The sequence below is a fragment of the Cydia fagiglandana genome, chromosome 3 (genome assembly GCF_963556715.1).
Source record: "Cydia fagiglandana chromosome 3, ilCydFagi1.1, whole genome shotgun sequence".
In the NCBI taxonomy this organism is placed as follows: domain Eukaryota; kingdom Metazoa; phylum Arthropoda; class Insecta; order Lepidoptera; family Tortricidae; genus Cydia; species Cydia fagiglandana.
This window is the reverse complement of record NC_085934.1, coordinates 11,765,255-11,784,716: the sequence shown is the minus strand read 5'-3', so window position 1 is coordinate 11,784,716 and position 19,462 is coordinate 11,765,255. Positions and strand designations below refer to the sequence as shown.

Sequence of the window (19,462 nt, the reverse complement as noted above, 5' to 3'; positions counted from 1 at the left end):
GCCCAATGCGGATTGGGGACTTCACATACACCTTTGAATTTCTTCGCAGATGTATGCAGGTTTCCTGGCGATGTTTTCCTTCACCGAAAAGCTAGTGGTACATATCAAATGATATTTCGTACATAAGTTCCGAAAAACTCATTGGTACGAGCCAGGATTTGAACCCGCGACCTACGGATTGAAAGTCAGACGTCATATCCACTCGGCCACCACTGCTTTTTAATAATATGTAGTACAATGAAAAAATCCTCTTTTCACAAATCAGTCAGTCATTTTAGCTCTTAGCATAAATTGCACCAGAAATCTGGCATCGACGGATTTTTTATTTTGAAGCCTAGAAACACCATTACAAGAATCAGAAATTAAACAGCGGTCTAATAATTAATTTAATTCATTTGGAGCTCGAAAGTAAATAATGCCATCCGTTTCGTGACACATTGCGAAAGTTTAATGAGAGTATGTTACGGAACGACAAGGAAGAAAAATGCAAAGCAGGCCCAAAACATAACGTGATGACGACCGGGAGATAAGCTTCCAGAACACCTACGGTAACGAGAAAAAATGTGTGACGGCACTAACACCGCTTTATACGTTTACTGATAGCCATCGTTTCTCTCTGTGCACCGCTAAATTGCGTTTCTAGTAGCTGTGTAGCGCGTTTACGAGGTACTTTTGAGATGCTACAGTGTGTCCGTAATGGCTAATGCAATATTATACGGTCAGATGTCCGAATGATATGACGTGTGGCTTTATAATTTTTAAACATGAAAAATACCTCACTGAGGGTCAAGAAAAATTCTCTTTAAACTCTCTATGACACCTAACATTATTTATCTACAGCTACAACATCAAAGCTTTCTAAGAAAATGTTTTATAGTGCTATAGTGCTCCTAGTTGTGTAGGTACGCTTTACAACTATCTTAACGGTGCTGAAATGCACGAGTACCAAAATTTACCAATACATATAAACTCACTAGCACTCACCATAACATGTAATAATAGTAATAATCAGGTATTAAGTGTCTACAGTTTAAATAGGTACCTACATGAGAGAACTCCGAGGGTTCATATGTAGGTACAGAAATATTGAAGTAGTTACGATTTAATTAATAAGTTACGTAAACAGGCAGCAAAAAATCTGTGTATTTTATTTACATGTTGATCCAATACGTATATCTATGTATTTAATTAATACATATATTTTACCTACATGTAACTTAGTACAGTCGACGTCAAAGATAATATGTTTTAATTTTTCGCTTTTTTACAAAGTAACAAAGTGCAAAAGTGTAAACATATCTTTGACGTCGACTGTAAGTATATTTTAATTAATATAATTATCTACTCGCCATTTTTAAAACACTGGCTGCACAGACCAAAAATTGGAAGCGATAACATTTGCAGCATGATGTTAAATAAATAAATAGTTATGCAACTAAACAGACGTACTTATCTAATTTTAAAATCAACTGTACGTGTAGATTAATGCGACATAATTACAGAATTAAATTTTAATGATTCTCTAAGCTAAGTAATCATTTAGAGGACAGACTGATCACCGATACTGCAGTTTAGTAGATATTAAATCTACGATTAATTGTGTAGTGACCGCTAGTTACTTAGTCGTATGATTACCACTTTAATGGATCATTCTCTCAAATGTACAACAGCACCTATGTAATAGCGGGCCTACGCAGCTGTTCGATACCTACACGTGCCAATTCCTCAATCACGATCCTTATCTTGGCAGCTATGTTTGATGTCAATAAGTTACTTGCACGATTGCAATAAGACGATGGTATACATGTTTGTTTATTTTACATGTTATAAAATATGCTCATTGCCGTACAGAAAATTGAATATGCTTACATCTATTATAGGTAATACGTATTGATTGTGTTCTCTGACAACATTAGTGATGTGTGGGTGGTTGAAATGAGGTTTAAGGTTTTTTTCAAAGGAGTCTTACAATATGTTCCACCGCTATTGTAAAAGAACGTCTTAAATGGTTCTCAGTAGCTCGAAAGTAAGTAGATCAATTGCAAGAGCAGAAAATTTATTTACATAAGTAGGTACAGCCTGCCCGTTGTCAATAAAACCAACTAATAATTTATTTTAATGATTTTCCGTGATATAATTCGATTTCGATTTGGATTTTTCCAACCAACCTTTAGTTTTAAAGCCCAAGACCGCCACCACACATTTTTGAAACTAACTACACATTTTTGAAAATTTGACCTATGTACCAAATTTCATTACAGAGTTCCGTTTTTGAACTCTATAACCCCAGGAATGACTAAAACACATTATACGTATTTACGTCGTCGTCAATCACTGAGCAAGATTATCTACTCTTATCGATTGTTCTCGACAAGTGTCGAATCTAATAATACACGCAACACTATTGAATTGACGCTCGATGTAAAATAAATGACGCAATTTTTCTCTCGGTCTTCTAATGCATTCCAATGCAATAAAACAGCTACTGGCCTGACACCTCTCATCTTGATACCAGGCCACCATTGCCTACCAATTAATACACTTGGTATAAGATGAAGTGTTTGACGTTTTGCAATCAAATGACTAAGTGCGAAGCGATCAGCTTTAGGCTCACTGATTAATCAATCATAAGCGCTGTCGTAAAACTATCATACGTCTGCAGGTGATGGGTGCCCAAATGAGCGCCGACTGCGGCGCGCCGGGCGTTCGCTCCTCTGACGTTACATTACACCTCCAACTTGCTATAAATTTTATGGGCCCACAATTTTTGGGGCTAATTAAAACTATGGCCGCTCCGAACGTCCAACCGACCGTGAGAGAGTAGTGATAAAATTTCTAGAGAGTACCTAATGTTCGAATATTTAACAAAAACCTACATTGAATTACTTAGGTGCTTCATTTGTTTTGTAGATATGTGGGTACTACACATCGATACGTATATGCGTATAGCACACTTAAAGCATGAAATACTTAATTAATCTGTGCCGAAAGTACTTCCCGTTACTAATTACTCGGTACAAACGAGTCGTACAACGTAAAGAAGATAAATAACGACGCAACATTTCTAATATATTGCTAACGCGAAAGATCTCCCTCTTAGAATGTTTTACTACAAGTTTAGTGATTACCCCATGATTACCCACTTGGAATAAATGTTTAAATATAAACCTAAGTAGGCTCAAGTGCCTGTATTAATGAAGTACACGTCCAATCCGCATAGAATTTAAACGGGACTCAGCGCGGCAATATTTATTGTGACCCGGCCGGTCAGACATGGGTGCAGTGTTCGTTAGAGCGCGGTGTAAATTACCGCAGCTTTGTAGCCCATGACCCATTAACTTGTAAGATTTTAATAAACCGTGCGACTCGTGCGAGGCTATAACATTTAATAAAGCAAATAAACACAGTGAAACCTGGATAAATAGGCGTCGGTGGCTACCTGAGATGCAAACCAAAACCTTTGACTTTGGATGTCATATCTTTATATTTTTCTCATACTATAGTATATTATAGTACCTACAGTCAAGTGTAAAGATATGGGTGCAAACATAATACTCAAAAACATGTCCCATAGCTCTTATCTCAACGAATTAAGAACTATGGGACATATTTTTGAGGAAGTTATATGCACCCATATTTTTACAGTTGACTGTATCTTATATACGACGTCAACGGCTAAATAAAAAGGTTATATAATCTCAAGATCTTAACTAGTCACCAAGAGAAGGATTCACTTTATTTCATTTATAAAGCGATAAGTACCAAACTAACGAGTGGATTTGCCCCTGTGAAGTAACAATTAACAGGCCATGTTTAATCAAGTTTACTGTAAACCATAGAGAAAAAATACTATATTTCTCTATGCTGTAGGCACACCAAGAAGGAATATTGCCGCACCACGTTTCAAGTTTACCCTGAACTATGGATTGAAATCAATATATACGTAAACCCATTATTTAAATTACATAATTCTGATGGTTGATGTATCGATCTGTTGTCGGTCTAGAAGCCTTACACCTGGGCAGGTCACGTCTAGTGCATTCCTGCATTACAGGTTACCTAGATTGTGACCAGCTTACAGTGATTTAATATCAACATCAACCTTATATTGTCTGCAATAATTGATAAGTCTAAGGTTATTATAACTTCACATAACAAAGCTGATTTTCGGATGGCGACTGCAACATCTGGTTTGATAGTACAGTGTTGCAGGCCCGGTCAGCTTCATTGCTAAATCTTGTGACGGGTTGAACATTTTAATGTCGACAGCAATGCGGCAGCGACAGCAACGCAATTTATCAAACAGTGTATATTACGGTGTACGCAAAAAAAACCGCAAATTGATGTACAGTTTAGCCGTTTGACACACGCATACTAGATTGATTGATTTCGGAGAGTGCTGAATATTTATTTATAGGGACTTTTTTTTCAGAAACCTATCGTCTACCTATGGTATCATATAAGGGTTTTTGAGGCAATTCTAAAATTATACCACATCATTACATTTCAGCCATTATTTTTAAATTAAAACACAAATAATTTTCAAAACATACCAAGTTTTGGCCCCTCTAGTTACGATATGGGTGATTTATTTTTTGTAATAAAAACTCATACCTAACCCCAAGAAAGCGATTTAGAAAATAATTTCATCGATAATTTATCATAGAGATAGAAGTGTCATTATATTTTTCTTGTACAGTCAGCAGCAGAAGTCGCTATACACTCCAGGTGCTCAAAGAGAGGTAAACGTTTAAACTGTCAAAAAGTTGTTGACTGTCATGGTAGCATTTACTTGTGAGCGCTCAACATGTCACAAATATCTTAACAGTCGCTATTCATTAATTTCTACACTTACAACAAATCATTGATACCTTATTAGCTCTCAGAAAACCACTGGTATCTAAGCGGTCAACGTGTCAAATATATCTGAACAATATGGAAAAATAGACGTTTAAAGCATACATGTATGGTCGTATATTGAATGAATAATAGCTATGCTAATTTCAGGTAAAGCGTTTTGACAATCATCGAAAGCAGTACAGTCTTGTCATCACATACATCTATCTCACGTTTTGCCCTTCAACCATTGACAGGGGCCTGTCAGTCAACTTACTGCTAACTATTTCTTTTATTGAATAGAATCATCAAAACGAATGAGTGACACATAGCGAAAGCTAACTGAAGCCGAATTTAGAGCCAATTGTCAAGGCACGTTGTGGTCTTGTTACTAAGGCGTTTGCTTTTCAAAGCAGAGACCGCGGGTTCAAATCTCAGTTGGACGCAGTTTTTTTTGGATTTCATTTTTATTATTAATTTGTAGTTTTATATTAATTTCGCATAAGTTTATATGTTTTTTAAAGATATGTCACATGTAGCGTATGTACGACTTTCTAACAGGACATTGTAGGTTTGAAACCGCAGTGGAAGTTCCTTAGATTACTCCTGTGCGGAATGCCATTTGATGTTTACTGCTAGGTTATACTATAGTATATACAGAACGAAAGGCCAAGAAAGAGACCCATTAATGTTTAGGTCATACTGAACAACTTTTACTATGGGGCCAATCCCGAAACGCGGAAAAATAATTGGAAGTTTCATACATTTTGCTGGTCTGATGTTGAAATTTTCTATGGGAGAGTAAATTTTTTTCCGGGGTTTCGGGGTTGGTCCCATAGTAAAACTTGCTCAGTATGACCTAAACATTAATGGGTCTCTTTCTTGGCCTTTCGTTCTGATACATACTGTATACCTCCGTATACTCTATCCTGTCTGCTAAGTTGTAAAAACAAAATTCGTCATTCCTATGGTCAACCTCCTCCCCCTTAAGTCGTTCCCTCACTGCTGAGGATCGTGTCCTATGGTCAACAGTTACCATATTACGTAGGTATATGCATGGCAGTGATGGTTTTATCGCATAGGTACATCTATAGAAGAGGAGGCACCGTTCTTGCGGATCATGAGTCCAACCAACAAAATAAAGAGAGAAGTCATAGTTGGATATGCTTAACACCTTTACTGCCCGTGCTCCTCACGTGGGGCCACGGCTAGCCTCTATTACAAAGCCATAAGGTTTACATGTCAGATTGGGACAGTGAACGTGTTAAGTTTCAATTCTATTATTTTCTCCTTCGTTCTTTGATCGATTCGGAGCGTCGTATTTTAGTACTATATGGTATATTTTAGTACAATAAGCGGGCTAAATAAATATATTAACATATAATATGCTCTACGGTTTGGAAAAACGGCCGCCTATGATAGTTAAAATAAAAAACCGATCATTCTCGTAGAACCTAAGTACTTATTTATGGTCTAAGTTTGACACTTGACGATAAAATACTTCTTTAAGAAAGGAGGTGTCAATTCGTAGTTTGCTACAGTATTTTTTTAAAAGTTAAACAGATAAAATGTTGATGCTTAGTTACCATTGAAATAACAACTGCTTAGCAACTGGTGGCACCCTGGCTGCTGACGTACGTGATTGGCAGTGCGTGTAGGTATTAATGACAGCAGCTTGAATTTGAGTGCTTAGTTACCACTGACGTTCTAACCGTTATTGTCATTGTGATTAAATAAGGGTGTATGTGTTAAAGAAAAACTCAGAAGTTAAGATATATGTGACGAACTGAAAGCCTACGCTAAAATGACAACTTAGATGTCCTTATTTTTGTGACGATTGAAGTGTATATGTTTTCTTGGACACCTTGCCCGCTCAGGTATATCTGCTGCTGACTGTAGGTAATATTTGTAATAACGTTAATGTTTTCCTTATTTTCAAATTTCCTTATTTTTCTTTAGTAATAAGGGATACTATTGAAAACTATAATCATTAGGCAACATCACAGAATAACTAATAATAGGTACTACCGTACATACACACACAGTAACAGTAGATTTAATTGAAGCCAAATAAAATAATTGCTCTTTTAATTAAATTCCTCACAACGTTACAATTTCTACCTTATATAAACCTGCGCAAATTTGATTTATTGCAATCGCGAAACGAATCGCTTCAAATATTGTCTCATTAATAACAAAAATCGCTCAACCGAGCCGCGCTGAATCTGACTCTGTATTCCAACTGCTAACCGGATTCATCTCAGGAGAAAAGTTAAATAAAAGATCTGCAATTACGCAATTACATAGGTACAGTTGTTACAGATCTGTTATATAGGTACCTATTGATTTTTTGTAACTCATTAAGTAACGTTAAAGTACCTGAAAAAACTCTAAATTGTAGCGATGCTACATATTTGCCTAGGATAAATACATGTTTTTCCATACAAGATAACCGGTACAACATGACTGTCGCATTTCCAACAAAATAACATACACCAGAGTATGACACTTATGTAAAACTATAATGTACCTTCTCAGCTGTAGGTTGACTAGCATATCCTGCCTCCTGGTTAACTGGTTTCGAAGAAACAAGGCTAAAGAGTATGCCACTTGAACGGAACTTGTCACCCAAATTGCGCGGAGATTGTTGAACCAAACCTGGCTTCATGCATATCAAAATGATCCCCCTGGTCTACCCCAACTGCTCAAATAGGTCACTTCCTAATTTAATTAGTATTTTAGAATCATTTTCGGAATTTTTATGAAACATAAATAGTGAATATGAAGGTGTGAAAAGGTTGAAATTTTGACAGGAGAACTGTCAGAGAGTAGACTATGCGTTTAGTTACCGCATCGGAAAGAAGGTATTCTGAATGAAACAAGGTAGGAAACGTACGATAGAAATATAATTATTAGTAATTATTATTAACCACTTAAAATATTACAAGTATTAATGAGCATTGATATTTTTTCGAGAGTCATATGATTTGGAAAAGGTTTAAGTTGGTTTGACGTTTGATGCGTCGATATGGATCGAAACGGAGGGCTGGGGATTTTGCTAGAATCGACAATGGATGGAGAGTTGGTACTGGGGCACGCTGGCATTTATACAGTTCCTAATTGAATATCGAAATAAACCGCCTCGCCCCCTTCCGCCGCCTGCCCTGGCCGGTGGAAGATTGGGATATATGTAAAGTGCGCCGTGTGTGTGTGTTGTGCGCGAAAAGGGCGTAGCCCACCGAGTGCTTTCCGTGCCGCCGGCGAGCGCAAGCATGGCCGACGGTCGTGTTGCACCGAGCGCCGTTGCGCGCTCCCTGATGTGCTGAGCGTCGTGGGGACGCTGGTTTTCACCGCAGGGCGCAGTTTCCAGGGCCTGTGGACTGCGTGCCGCCCGGCGATCCCGAGGTGCTTCACACAGGCCTCCCCTTCACTTGCGTGGCCTGTCGACTCCGAGGCGCGACACGTTGGCGCCACAATCAAGCCGTAGGGCACGGCCTTGACTCGCGAGCCGTGTGTCGGACAGCCTTGCCGCGGTCCGACGATCCCAAGGTATCATCGCGCGGGTCCTTCTTGTGGAACTCCTGAGCGCCGCGGGTTGTTCTCGCCCGGGCTTGCCAAAGCCGGAGCTTGAGGAACGCCCGTCGCCCACCGTCAGCGATCCGCCTGCTGCGTTAAATACCAGCGGGCCTGTGGATGATAGCTACGTTCGGTACCCGTGAGTGCACTAGACTTTTATCCCAGGTTTTGGCCAAAACCCCGCGTCTCGTCCCTCTCGCGATCGTAGATTAAGGTTTACTATAGTGTCATCCCATAACCGCCGACAGTTTAGAGAAACCGATTGTATTCTGAGCAGCGCCCGCCCTAAAGCGGAGTGCATTGTAGTAGTTAGCGAATTGTATTAAATTGCATGTCATATATTTGGTCTTATCTTTTCAATATCCTATCAAGTTCCCATTAACCAGGTTAGAGTAACAAGAGGACCCTTGCACTCCAAAGGTGAAATGTTTTACTGCGGATCTTATCCGGGGCATCACTTCCATTAATCATTTAGACATCTTAAAAACCTTATTATTTCTCATACAACAACAATATTATTTTTTATACACGACAATGGCTACTTTAAATCATTTTTATTTTTTATTCACGACAATGGCGCCCGAAAAAAAGTTTTAAATATCAACCTGGTTGCTGTGAGCTTGGGAGAGCGATAAGATAAATATATAAAATTAGTATCAGTTAAAAATTAATTAAAATGCAATTATTGGTCTTAAAAAATACAATATCATTTAATTTGTAACTTTACTTGTGACAGAGTAGCAAATTTATTATTTATTGTAATTATTATTAGGCTACACTATGAATAGTTAGCATAGCGCTTAGCCACAAATTATTTTTTCTACCACGCTCCAGTCGAGAGCATAGTGGTAGTTTACTTCAATACTTCATATATCTACCGAAGTGTTATTAGCTTATAATACTTAGGTGCACACCCTGACACAAGTAAAGCAGCAATCTTACCGACATGTCGGAGGAGGAAGGGGACGAATTCCATGACACAGGTGCGAGGGAAGTCAAACCCCCCACCACTACTCGTGAATTAACAGGATTCAATCCTTCGTATGTCAATACACGACCGCGGGGTGCTGCTGCAGACGCCCACCCGCCCGGCCCATCCACGCCAAAACCACTAGAGTCTATTTTACCATATTTGGGGGCTCCGGGCCTTGTCCGTCAAACCAACTCAACCTTAACAGGGGCAGTCACTACAACCCCTACGACGGGGACTACAGGCAGTACAGAACGCATCGTGCATGTATTGCGCGAGGACCATTTGCGGTCGTGGAATTTGAAATTTTCAGGTGACTCAGATGTCACCGACTTCTTCCTTAGGATTGATGACTACAGACGTAGCCGAGACACTCCGGAGCACAAAGTGCTTAAATGTTTTGCAGATTTACTAAGCGGTAAAGCCTTAGACTACTATAGGCACATACGCGACGCAGTCTCCTCGTTGTCGGAATTGCAAGATCTTTTCAGATCGTTTTTTACATCGATAGACAATGATTATACTTTAGAAAAAACTATTCGAGAACACCGACAATCACCAGGCCAGTCATTACATTTTTACATATTGGAGATGCAAACTATGAATGCGCGGCTCACAACAAAATTATCAGAAACAACCTTACTGCAGATAATTAAACATAACATTTTGCCATCATATGGACACCTGTTGGCTGTCGACGACTCGAATAGCATCCAAAATCTTATTGCTATAGGCAAACGTTTTGAAGCTTATTCAGGCTTACCTGGGCCTACAAATAATTCCAAAACCACAAAACAAATAAAACAAATTAACGAAATTAAAACTTATAATCAGAGAAATTTCAAGAGCAATAATACACAAAGACAGGTAAATAATAAAAACAACCAACTCACTTGTAAAAAATGTAAAAAATCGGGACATTCATACCAACAATGCCGCACTATTCCAGGCATTGTTTGCTTTCAGTGCGGTCAGAAAAATGTGCTTACAAGCACTTGCCACAAATGTAATCCTGCCAAGGGCAGACCAGCGCCGGAAGCAGACAATGTCCAAAAAAACTAGATAGACCAGGAGCCATCAAAACAATATCAAACACACTATATTTAGGTGCGGTGACTCCTGGTGTAAAGGCGGTTGAAGGAGATAACCGAATTTACATTGATTTTGAGGTACGAGAACGAATATATACAGGTCTAATGGACTCAGGAGCAAATTTAAGTATAATAGGGAACAATTACCATAAACATTTCTTAAATTTAGGATTTAATTTAATAAATTACACTACAACTGCGACTTGTGCAAACCGTTCTGTCGTTGAGGTCATAGGTAAAATCCTATTACCAATCAATTTCAGAGGGATGCTTTATAATATCATGTTTATGGTAATCCCAGAAGTATCTGATGACTTCATTTTTGGCATGGATTCTATATTAACACTAGAATTAATAGATATTTTTAAATTAAAAGATATTCACCTTCTAAAAAGGGAAACATCACTTAGGCCGGAGTCACTAAAAACATTATGTGCCATAGTGCCAAAACATGATCTCTCCCCTCTCGAATCAATTCAACTGGACAAAGTAATAAATGAATTTAAGTCAATCAGTACAGAGGAGCGAGGTCTGGGTAAAACATCTCTAGTAGAGCACAAGATCACAACAACGGGGCCACCAATAAAACAACGATATTATCCGCTTTCACCGGTTAAACTGAAGGCTTTAAATGACGAAGTAGACCGGATGCTTCAGCTGGGCGTGATAGCACCATCTAAATCACCATGGTCTAACCCCGTTGTAATGACCCCAAAAAAAGACGGTTCCTGGAGATTTTGTTTAGACGCCAGAAAACTTAACGACGTCACAGTCAAGGACTCATATCCTGTACCATACATTAATTCAATTTTAGATAATTTACGTGGCACACGTTATTTAAGCTCAATCGACTTGTCGGCGGCTTACTGGCAAATTTCTTTATGTGACTCCGACAACGTCGACGGCTCCGGCACGTCATGTCAAAAATGTGCATTTGTGGTACCAAACCGCGGACTATTTGAATTTAAACGCGTCCCGTTCGGTATCTCGAACGCGGGCTGTGAATTACAACGTTTGGTAGACTCTCTTTTTCACCATAAATACGGCGAGAAGATATTTGCATATTGTGACGACCTTCTCATAGCCACCAATTCGTTTGAAGAGCATATCGTTATTTTAAATGACGTTTTTCAAGCTTTAAGCAAGGCAGGTCTAACTATAAATTTTAGTAAGTGCGAATTTTGTAAATCAGAGCTTAGGTACCTTGGATACATAGTCGGTTCACAAGGTCTACTAACAGATCCACAAAAGCTAGATAGCATTAAAAATTTCCCGCGCCCAACAACCGCTAAGCAACTACGCGCATTTATAGGGCTCTGTTCTTATTACCGACGATTCGTGGCAAATTTTTCAACTATCATAGCCCCGATGACAGCTTTAATTGGCAAGAAGAAGGGTAGAGACACCGTAGACTGGACAGTGGAAGCAGAGAGGTCATTCCTAGCGCTTAAAGAAGCCCTCACCCAGGCTCCGGTGCTCGCCTGCCCTGATTTTTCCAAACCATTCCAGATCCATTCAGATGCATCAAGCGTCGGCATCGGGAGCGTACTTATTCAGGAATTGAGCGGTATAGAACACCCTGTAGCTTTTTATTCTAGGTTGCTTACGAAAACCGAACGAAATTACAGCACAACCGAACGTGAACTCCTAGCATTAGTGGACTCAATAAATCATTTTAGACCGTACATAGAAGGTAGCCGCTTTGTGGTGGTCACCGACCATAGGTCGCTAAAATGGCTCAAAACGCTAAACAACCCTTCAGGTCGTTTGGCGCGATGGGCAATGCAGTTATCTTGTTTTGACTTTGAAATTAGACATAAAAAAGGCTCCATGCACGTAGTTCCAGACGTTTTGTCACGTATTGAGGCAGTAATATTCGAAGGAGGTTGCAGTTCTAAAGATAATTGGTATAATAAATTATTTAAAAATGTAGAAACAAACCCAGTATTTCATAAAAACTATCAAATAAAAAATAAAGTACTATTTAGATATTCAAAACCAATATCAAATTTACAAACCGAAAATAATTGGAAAATAGTTTTGCCTAGAGAATTAATACCAGAATGCATTAAAGAAAATCATGAAAAACTAACAGTACATCCTGGCACATTTAAAACTTTATCAAAAATTAAAGAAAACTATTTTTGGAAAGGCATGTATGCAGACGTGAAAAATTATGTGGCCACGTGTGAGAAGTGTAAAGCATACAAACACTCAAATCAGCCTCCACATGGGCACATGACAAACCAGAAAAAGGTTAATAAACCTATACACACTCTATCTATCGACCTAATAGGTCCTTTAGTACAATCATATTCTGGTCACGTCTACATACTATCTATAGTTGATGTATTTACAAAATATTGTTGGATTCACCCACTTAGAACTGCAACAACTAAAACAGTAACTACATTTATAGAATCAGAAATTTTAAATAAAGAGGGAATCCCATGTGTTTTAATCTGCGATAACGCAACAATATTCCAAAGTAAACAATTTAAAGATTTCTGTGCCACACACTCAATACCAAGGATATTTTATAACGCATATTACGCACCTCAATCTAATACAGTAGAACGCTTTAATCAAACTATTGAGACCTGCCTAGCTATTTTAGTAGGACAAGACCAAAGGAACTGGTCCAAGTACCTACCGCAAATCCAGCTATCTTTGAATAGCACTATTAATATTGTAACGGGGCATACACCATTCTTGTTGGCAAAGGGGCGAGAGATGATGACGGATGGCATGCTGCATTCCATTAGGGGCGGTATTCCAAATTCGTTAGACGACCTCCAAATTTCCAACCGGTCCGACAGAGCAACTGCTCTCAACGAGATGGCAGATATTTTCCAGCGCGTCACTGATGCTTTGACCAAAGCGTACAAACAAAACGCGGTACGATATAACCTGCGCCGTAAGGAACTGCGGCTAAGCGTAGGCGATATCGTATGGAGGCGTAATTTTGTACAGTCAAATGCAGCACACTTCTTCTCCGCAAAATTGGCACCGCGCTTCCTGAAATGCAAAGTCATTAAGAAGCATTCGGATGTCGTATATGATCTTCAGGAGATAGACACGGGTAAAATTGGAAAGTATCATGTCAAGGACATAATTAAAGTCCCACAAGGTGTATGTCACACGTAACAATTTATTTTATATTATTAGGGCATACTAAGATTTAGCCCATTCTTTTTTTTCAAGCATACATGCTTCTTTGACCCAACTGGTCAACATTTGTTCCAAGCATTTCCTAGGAAATCAAATTTTATAAGTAACTACATACCCTAAGGGCCCAGGGTGACTCAATTATGGTGGATATAATACACTAAGTAGGACATGGAAAAGAAAACCAAGTTTTTTCTTTTTCAATTAATGCAAGCCTATTGGCTGCATATTGGAGTTTGATTTAAGTGCGGGTTACAAGTAACTTCCACTATCACTAGTATAAGTAATAAATAAAGACTACCAACTAGTAACCACATTATATTAGGGTACTAGTGGCTTTGTATTTGTAGGAATATAGGCATAGCAGAGCATGCTATAGTAAAACATAACTATTAGTATATCAATAGGTAGCATTACATTAGGAATAGAAATACATGTAATATACTAATTAATTAGAATAAATTAGCCTAATCAAAGATAACTAATATTTTTGTTAGCATTAAAAGATATCAATTAGCCTCAAAATGAGAGTTAGCTCATTATTAACTATAGCGACTACATTATACAACTTAAGACTATTTCAAAGGAAATCTAGGTTATATTTTTTAGTTGAGTAGCAGAAACCACAGTGTGGTGGCCACACGCTGTGATTTCTAATGTGAAACATGTGATAGTCATGATCTGACCACAGCATAGTGTTAAGAGGTATACGTCTACGTTATAGTTCTAGAACATAATATAGGTAAATTAAAGATAAATATTAAGTAGCATACTAAATAAATAAATCTAGGTTTAGTGTCAAACGATAATAAATATGGAGCGCATGTATATATCCGCATGTATAGTTAACGTCCTACGGGACCAGATGATTTTTTGGGAAAAGATTTTTTTTCTCCGGTTACCCCGGCTGCCTCGGTTAAGCGGCGCTTAACCTCTTTGCCGAGAGAGGGGATATTGTAGCGATGCTACATATTTGCCTAGGATAAATACATGTTTTTCCATACAAGATAACCGGTACAACATGACTGTCGCATTTCCAACAAAATAACATACACCAGAGTATGACACTTATGTAAAACTATAATGTACCTTCTCAGCTGTAGGTTGACTAGCATATCCTGCCTCCTGGTTAACTGGTTTCGAAGAAACAAGGCTAAAGAGTATGCCACTTGAACGGAACTTGTCACCCAAATTGCGCGGAGATTGTTGAACCAAACCTGGCTTCATGCATATCAAAATGATCCCCCTGGTCTACCCCAACTGCTCAAATAGGTCACTTCCTAATTTAATTAGTATTTTAGAATCATTTTCGGAATTTTTATGAAACATAAATAGTGAATATGAAGGTGTGAAAAGGTTGAAATTTTGACAGGAGAACTGTCAGAGAGTAGACTATGCGTTTAGTTACCGCATCGGAAAGAAGGTATTCTGAATGAAACAAGGTAGGAAACGTACGATAGAAATATAATTATTAGTAATTATTATTAACCACTTAAAATATTACAAGTATTAATGAGCATTGATATTTTTTCGAGAGTCATATGATTTGGAAAAGGTTTAAGTTGGTTTGACGTTTGATGCGTCGATATGGATCGAAACGGAGGGCTGGGGATTTTGCTAGAATCGACAATGGATGGAGAGTTGGTACTGGGGCACGCTGGCATTTATACAGTTCCTAATTGAATATCGAAATAAACCGCCTCGCCCCCTTCCGCCGCCTGCCCTGGCCGGTGGAAGATTGGGATATATGTAAAGTGCGCCGTGTGTGTGTGTTGTGCGCGAAAAGGGCGTAGCCCACCGAGTGCTTTCCGTGCCGCCGGCGAGCGCAAGCATGGCCGACGGTCGTGTTGCACCGAGCGCCGTTGCGCGCTCCCTGATGTGCTGAGCGTCGTGGGGACGCTGGTTTTCACCGCAGGGCGCAGTTTCCAGGGCCTGTGGACTGCGTGCCGCCCGGCGATCCCGAGGTGCTTCACACAGGCCTCCCCTTCACTTGCGTGGCCTGTCGACTCCGAGGCGCGACACGTTGGCGCCACAATCAAGCCGTAGGGCACGGCCTTGACTCGCGAGCCGTGTGTCGGACAGCCTTGCCGCGGTCCGACGATCCCAAGGTATCATCGCGCGGGTCCTTCTTGTGGAACTCCTGAGCGCCGCGGGTTGTTCTCGCCCGGGCTTGCCAAAGCCGGAGCTTGAGGAACGCCCGTCGCCCACCGTCAGCGATCCGCCTGCTGCGTTAAATACCAGCGGGCCTGTGGATGATAGCTACGTTCGGTACCCGTGAGTGCACTAGACTTTTATCCCAGGTTTTGGCCAAAACCCCGCGTCTCGTCCCTCTCGCGATCGTAGATTAAGGTTTACTATAGTGTCATCCCATAACCGCCGACAGTTTAGAGAAACCGATTGTATTCTGAGCAGCGCCCGCCCTAAAGCGGAGTGCATTGTAGTAGTTAGCGAATTGTATTAAATTGCATGTCATATATTTGGTCTTATCTTTTCAATATCCTATCAAGTTCCCATTAACCAGGTTAGAGTAACAAGAGGACCCTTGCACTCCAAAGGTGAAATGTTTTACTGCGGATCTTATCCGGGGCATCACTTCCATTAATCATTTAGACATCTTAAAAACCTTATTATTTCTCATACAACAACAATATTATTTTTTATACACGACAATGGCTACTTTAAATCATTTTTATTTTTTATTCACGACAAAATATACACTGATATTTTTGTGAGCGACCGATGCGCTTGCGCTAAGTAAGCAACGGCAATACGCTGCCTGTGCTATTTTCTTCAATTACCGAGCATTACGGCTATCACCACTTTCGGCGCGATTCGGGAAATGATTTAGAGATGCACTAAATAAGATATAGTAAAGATATGTGACGTTCCACGGCGAAAGGTACCATTACCCCGACTGAATATTGGAGCGGCGTTAATAATAAGCGTAAGCGCCAGCTGCCATAAGGTACCTTTTGCAGTGGAACGTCACATATCTTTACTATCTCATATCTAGTGAATGTCTAACGGCGCGATATTTTAAAGTTCGAATCGCGCCGTTTGACACCGACATATTCGCCAGCGTGTGCGTAACTTGCTTTCTATGCATCTCACTCGTACTCGGATATTAGTGCGAGTGAGATGTATAGAAAGTAAGTTACGCAGACATTAGCGAATATGACTGTTTGACACTTCTAAGGGGCGTGTGCTAATCGCCTAACGTGACTCAATTTAATTGTGGATCTCAAACCCATATCGATTATGCTTCGCTATAGATGTCATGCTTACCTACACTGGCTGGCTAAAATCGAGCTCGGTAAACGAAAGAGAATAACCACCTCGCATCAGCTCCCCGAAGCGGGATTTAGTCACGCAATTATTCTCCTCGAAGAGCTGTCCATCGATATTCGCATGAATTTCTATTACACCCATGTTCATTTGCATATAATCAACACCGCGCAAATTCAGACGCTGACGCACGTTCTAAGATCGAGTAACATAAAAATTTCTCCACGCGATAGTCATTAATCAAAAGCTAACGTCCAGCTTACTTGCAATCGTATCGAATCGTTATCAAATGGAATAAATTTATTTAATGAGCCATCTAAGTGCTTCGTTTAGTGCGTTGTTATAACCAAATCACGTTCGTTTTTCAGTTGGCGGCCGTACAGCGGTGACAGATGGCGACAAGATACAGCGAGCGCTTGGAGATTTATGCTTGAAGTAAATTAGCGCGAAGGGCGGAGAGGGATAGCCGTGTCTAGGCATGACCCTCAAGCACGCAAGGTTTACTACACAGAGCACATTTGTCGATAAAACTTTCGTAGCTTTGTGGAGCTTGCAATATTCATTGATGATTATGCAGGCAACATCGGCCACAGTTAGGTTTAGAATTTGTGACCACTAGAAGTCTCTACCTACGAGTATATGTATACTAACTGTGCGTTGCATATAAGCATGTTTACTTACCTACCTATCTATTAATTTGAATTATTGCATTAAACATTTTATATCCATGCTTTTAAAACAAATATCTTCATAGCATAAGAACTTCAATAAACTCATAGGAGACAAAACTCAACTTAATTTATCTTCTGAAATCATAAGCCTTCAGATTACTGTCGAGAGAACACCAATCTTGGAATTAGGACAAGCAAACCCGGAAATTTTAGAATGAAACTGGAAAAACGCGTTGATGAGAACAGAGAGATTTATACGCAGCGTCTTACGTAGGCGAACAACGCGCGAACGCGGCGCGGTGCGGCGCGGCGGCGGCGCGGCGCGGCGGCGGCGCGGCGCGGCGCGGCGCGGCGAGGAAGAAACAAAACGTTGATACGTATAGGTGTGTCCTACTCACACAGCGAAGCGGCGCGGCGCGGCGCGGCGAGGCGAGGAAGAAACAAAAGTTGATACGTATAGGTGTGTCCTACTCACACAGCGAAGCGGCGCGGCGCGGCGCGGTGAGGAAGAAACAAAACGTTGATACGTATAGGTGTGTCCTACTCACACAGCGAAGCGGCGCGGCGCGGCGGCCTAGTCCGGCTAGGGAGACACTCCCGACCGCCTTGGCCGCACACAGACACGGTTTATTAGAAAATTCGTATTTAAATTATGAGTAAACTATGTCTTTTAATGCAAGTAAGTGCAGCGTTCTTCGTTGTCTGAAATTTTGGTTTACTGGCATTTTGATTTGGCACCGCCTTCAAAAACTAAGTACACAATTAATTACCCCGGTGGTTATTAATTTGCTTATTATTAGGTATTAATTGCGTTTTGGCAGAAATTGACTTTACGACGGGATAGGGACTGGAAAAGGATAGGGGTGGGATCTGGGTATATAAAAAAATATTTTGTGTTTTTCAGCGGGTTGGGTTTTTGAAAGTACTTCAAAAGGAAAAACGGAACCCTTATAGGATCACTTCTGCGTCTGTATGTCTGTCCGTCTGTCACAGCCTATTTTGTCGGAAACTACTGGACCAATTAAGTTGAAATTTGGTATACATATGTACATTACTAACCTAAAGATAGACATGTTTTTAGGGTTCCGTACCCAAAGGGTAAAACGGGACCCTATTACTAAGACTTCGCTGTCCGTCCGTCCGTCCGTCCGTCCGTCTGTCCGTCTGTCTGTCACCAGGCTGTATCTTATGAACCGTGATAGCTAGACAGTTGAAATTTTCACAGATGATGTATTTCTGTTGCCGCTATAACAACAAATACTAAAAACAGAATAAAATAAAGATTTAAATGGGGCTCCCATACAACAAACGTGATTTTTGACCAAAGTTAAGCAACGTCGGGAGTGGTCAGTTCTTGGATGGGTGACCGCTTTTTTTTGCTTTTTTTTTTGCATTATGGTACGGAACCCTTCGTGCGCGAGTCCGACTCGCACTTGCCCGGTTTTTATAATTTTAAAATACATAGGTTCGAAGTTATTTAAGAAAATAGCCAAATAATGACCATTCCCCCTCTTTATCTCCAAAACTACTATGTAGGTCTAAAATTTTGAAAAAAAAAGTATCCAAAATAGTTCTTTACCTCTTTACCTATAGATGTCAGGAAAACCTATTAAAAATGTGAAGTCAAGCGGAATTATGTACGGAACCCTAGAAACGCGAGTCTGACTCGCACTTAAGGGGTCATCCATTAATTACATCACACGTTTAGGGGGAGGGAGGGATTCAAGAAAATGTGACATGTTGTGACATGGGGGAGGGGGGAGACACAAACTTTGTGACGTCACTTTAACTTCATGAGTAACCGAAAATTTATTTAAATTATTTTATTCGCTGTACATTTAAATAAGTTTTTAAAACGATAGTCG

General features: G+C 39.9%; 1 protein-coding gene across 3 annotated transcripts in view; it reads right to left on the bottom strand.

Moving 5' to 3' along the window:
* LOC134680063 (protein grainyhead) overlaps positions 1-19,462 on the bottom strand; it is a 153,383-nt gene that overhangs the window by 99,687 nt on the left and 34,234 nt on the right. The window lies entirely within an intron of this gene.